Source organism: Tupaia chinensis, unplaced genomic scaffold (genome assembly GCF_000334495.1).
Source record: "Tupaia chinensis unplaced genomic scaffold, TupChi_1.0 Scaffold000032_1, whole genome shotgun sequence".
Taxonomy (NCBI): domain Eukaryota; kingdom Metazoa; phylum Chordata; class Mammalia; order Scandentia; family Tupaiidae; genus Tupaia; species Tupaia belangeri.
Window position 1 is genome coordinate 4087177 of NW_006159462.1, and position 4719 is coordinate 4091895.

At 38.9% G+C, this 4719-nt stretch overlaps 1 long non-coding RNA gene across 1 annotated transcript in view; it reads right to left on the reverse strand.

Annotated features, from left to right (window-relative positions):
- Positions 1–4467, reverse strand: part of LOC102481448 (uncharacterized) — a 19537-nt gene extending 15070 nt beyond the window's left edge. Inside the window, exons 1-2 of the long non-coding RNA XR_333253.2 lie at positions 4336–4467; positions 3329–3445 (exon numbers count right to left, since the gene is read on the reverse strand). This is a non-coding gene — a long non-coding RNA (uncharacterized LOC102481448). The remainder of the gene's footprint in view (positions 1–3328; positions 3446–4335) is intronic.
- Between the last annotated feature and the right edge of the window lie 252 nt (positions 4468–4719).

Consider the following 4719-nt stretch of genomic DNA (forward strand, 5'->3'; position numbering starts at 1 on the left):
CCTTTGAGACAAACCCGCCAAAAAAAAAAAAAAAAAAAAAAAAAGAAAAGAAATCATTTGAACCCAGAAGTACTCCAGTATGAAACTAATTTCACAGAAATATCAGACCAAGACTTTAAAATGAAGTACATAGCAGAGGATAAAAGAAACCATCGTGTCCATTGAAAAGAACAAGTATTAAGCAGGAAGAAATCAAACAAGACTATGAAAAATAGTCTTGGGACCAATTAAGCCGGAAGAATAAAAATTATGGTCATTGAAAGAAAAGTGACATGACGGAATAAATTCTAGACTGTTCCTAGTTGAAGAGAGAATTTATTAACCAGAAGGTAGCCCTGAGGAACGCAGAATATGATTCAGAGAGAAAGAATGTTTTTAAAAATAATTAGAAAGACAGGAAAGAGACATGGAAAACAGAATGAGAGTCTCTGCTATTTAATTAATAGAAGTCCACAAAATTGAAAATGGAAAGACTGGCAAAAAAGCAACATTCGAAATGTAATTTACTAAGCATTTTGAGGTGAAAGAGAGATGTGAGCTCTCGGAGCAATAGTGTCTTCTGATAAATAAAAATAGTCCCATATCAACTGGACATAAATAACTAGGCAATGATTTTTAAAAGGGCTAGACAGAAGACACAGATTACACATGAAAGGCCAGGAACTAGCCCTTGGGAGGACTTCCAGACTGCAGCCATAGACAGCAGAGGATAGTGAGTGGTACTGCCTGCTGAGGGAAAAAGACACCAATCCAGAATTTTATACCCATTGAATGCTTGCTCAAATGTAATAGCAAAATAAATATTTTCACAAACGGAAAAGACCAAGAATGTTTACCACCCAAAGACACTTTCCCAAAAACGAGTATTAAAGAATGTACCATAACAAAAAGAAAGACAACCCCATGGGGAAGGCATGAGATAAAAAACAAAAACAGTGAGAGGACACAGAAAGATTTATTCATATCAGCAAATGAAATTAACTCCTGGCTTTGAACAATAATTACTATATTTTATATTAAAAACATAAGAGGGGTGGGGCCCAGCTGGTGACCAGCTGGTTAAAGTGGTTGGATACCAGATGGCCAATTGCTCACTTGGAGTCTCAAACCTTGCAGATTGAAACACACGCCAGGTGTGTGTGCCTGTGTACCCAAAATCTCAAGAGAAGAATGGAGGAGAAGGGATTGTGGCATGTGGCTATCCCTCCTATGAGTGTGTGTGAGTGGGAAGAGGAGGGGTTGCTTTCTCACTTTCTTTCTCTGTCTCTCTTTCTCCAACAAGCACATACATCCTACAATGAATTAAAAAATAATAATAATAATAGTAAAAGTCCAGACAGTGGCACAACCATAAAATACAATGCTCTGAAATACTGACATATGTGGGAAGTGTCTGAGTTTATTCAGAGGCTTCCTGAATATTGCAGATGTGTGTGCTCCTGATCTGGGCTGACTGAGGCTGGGGCTGACTCACATGCTAAAACTCTGTTGGGAGGTCTCTCTCTGTCTCTCTCTCTATTCTATCTCTGCTTCTCTCTCTGTCTCTTTGGCTCATCAAAGAAAGAAATAAACTTTTTTTTCAAATAATGTATAAAACTACAACTCCAAGCAACTGTAACAGGGAAGTGGGCTGTCCAAAGAGTAGTTACAATGTGCTTAGACTATGAGAAGAGAATTAATATCTGTCCATGGAAAAGATACTGGGAAAAAAATACAATAAAATGTTAAGACTGATTGTCTCAGAGAAATGGCATAGAGGGTATTTTTTTCCTTCTTATTTTCCTCTGTATTAAAATTTCTGAAACAAACACATAGTTCTTTTGTGAAAAAAAGAAAAAAAACTGGAATCACTGTATAAAGTTGCCTCCCATCACCTCTTCTCTTGTATTCCCTTAGTCCTGAAGGGATACCCATTCTTTAAAGGTAGAAATGATATTGTGGGTAGTACTAGTGCTGGCTGGCCAAATGGTATCCAGAACTTTCTTGAGATGATCTGACCATTGGCAATGCTCTGCTGGATTGGGTCTTAGTTAGCTCAGGCTGCCATAACAAAGTACCACAGAGAAATTTGGTTTTCATGTTCTGGAGTCTGACCAAGAAAGTCACTAATTTAATTCCTAAGGGCTCTTTTCCTGGCTTCAAGATGGCCATGTTCTCACTGTGTTTTTTTTTTTTAAATAATTATTTATTCAACATTATTGATCATCAGTATTATTTTTAAATTTCTACAGGGCATATGTGTTCATGAGAGAGAGAGAGGAAAAAAAAAAAAGAAAGCCACCAGGTCCAGGACTCAAACCACAGTTAGCCATGTGGGAGTCCAGTGCCCTAACCACCATGCCACCTGCTGGCTCCTTTCTAACTATGTTCTTACTTGGTCTTTTTTTAGTGTGTGCAGGTGGAGAGAAAAAAGAAAAGAAGACTCTTTGCATATAAGATCACCAATCCTATTAGATCAAGACCTCACTCTTATGGTCTTATTTAACATTAATCACCTCAAAAAAGCCTGTCTCCAACTACCATTATATTGGGGTTCAGGGTTTCATTATATAAATTTTGAGGTGACATAATTCAGTCCAGTCCACAGTAACTGGTATCCTAGAGATTTGCCAGACCCCAGTTGCCAGATATCACCCCAAGAACCGATAAAAAGAAAAAATAATGGTTGATCATAACTGCACAAAGCTCCATCTTTCCACATAGATGGAAAGACAGTAACAGGTTTTTTTTAATAATGAAAATGCAGTCATATTACATTAAAGTACATTTCTAATAAAAATTAGCAAATCATAAACTATCATCCAGAGGTAGTACTAGCAAACCAGATAGAAGAAATGCAATGGGTAGCTTCCCTGATACATTTCTTTACACAACACAAAATACATCTTGCATATATCAGGTGCTGTAAATTCTTTACAGGAAAACAGAACATATTTTAATGTTTTATCTGGTGGTTTGGTCAGCAGAGGCCTGAAGAGGGTGCCAGTCCAGCGTAATTCATATGAACATTTAATGGAAGAACATTCTAAGGGTCTCTGCTTGGCATGTTTGAGGAAAATCTGACTTAATTTATCAAGTGATCTGTCTAACTTTGTGCTGAAAATAGACGTGGGTGGAAGCTGAGAGACCAGCTAAAAGACATTGCAATCATCTAAGGGCAAATGACAGTGGTTTAGACATGGGTATATCAATGGAAGTTTGAAAAGTCATTGGAATCTGGATACTAAGGTATCTGCTGCTAGCTGTGAGAGGAAGAGACCTATTTCCACATCTGATATTTCCACCAAACACCTAAACCCTCTAGGACATGACTGGAGTTCATACACACCTTCCTAATCTAAGAGTCATGGCTCTTGGCTGGGCAGCTCCCTTCTACAGACCTCTGGGATTCAGAGTCCTGCTATCCCTCACCCAGTCTCCATTGAGGACAGAGCCAGAGGCTGACCTGGAAAACAAAAACAAGAAGCCTTGAAGGGGTTCACACCTTAACTTGAAAAATATCACTTGCTGAAGGTAAAGACAGACATTAAAAGCTACTCTTGTTGGTCGGATGGTGGCACAGCAATAAAACATCATGTTCTTTAAGGCTGTTCCACATGGGAAGGTTCCAGGTTTGTATCCAGAGACTTCCATGAAGACTTCACATACATCCATGCCCATGATTTGGGGACTAGCTGATGCTGGGGCTGGATAACAGTGTCAAGACCCTTTTGGGGTGCTGTCTCTATTTCTCTTACTCGTGGAAGAAATAAATGTTTTTAAAAGCAGCCCCTATCTCTTCAGTTGCTTTTGTTTGAAACCACAGAGGTTCAGAAGGGGAATTCTGTCTAGTTCCCTGCATAATCTGCTCCTCTCTTCCATCTCCACCCCTGCACAATAATCAAATATTTGCCAAGAGGAAGGAGACAATTGTGCAACTGAACACAATATACTCTTTGAAAACTTTATGCCTCCCTCTGTTCCTCTGAAGAACACAGTGCACACATCTGTCTTACCAAGACTATTCATAGGCTAGTAATTACTCTGGCAATAGAAATTAAAAAAAAAAAATGGCTCTATTCCTATCTGGTTTGAGCTTCACCATTTTTTTTTTTTCCTTAGTAAATACTCTGGGTAACTAAGAGTTTTTGTTTACTCCAAACCCTCAGCCAGACCCTAACAGTTTGAACAAAAGTTATATTCAAAAGAAAAATGAAATTCATGCCATCATGTTGTATCTGTATTTGAAAGCATGTCCTAAAAATGAATCAACTAATCAACCCGTTTAATATTTCAGGAGGAAAACAAATAAAATACAAAGAGCCATTCTAGATAAGGGGAGGGGAAAGTACTCACTCTACGTTGTTGGCAGGCTGCCATTCTGCGCTCATTCTTACATCTTTAAGCCGCACTAACCCAATGCTCTCCTTAATCCCATTAAATAAAAACTTTTTCTAATTTTAAAATTAAATTTCCTGTATTTCCTGATAGGCTTCCAAGCTATTCTCTTCCCCTCCTACTTTCCAAGTCCCACGGTATTTCTTCAAGAGGAGGGGCATTGTCCTTCTGGACAGATTCCAGTTGGCACAGTTGCCCTCTAGCCTTGCTTTCTCTCCCTGGGGCTTTCTACTGGGCATAGATTGTTCCCTTACTTCCTGTTGTATGGTAGTGCAAGTGTTGCCCCGGAAGTGTGTGGGTCACAACTGTAACCTTCCCCCCACCACATGGGGGAGTTCTTCA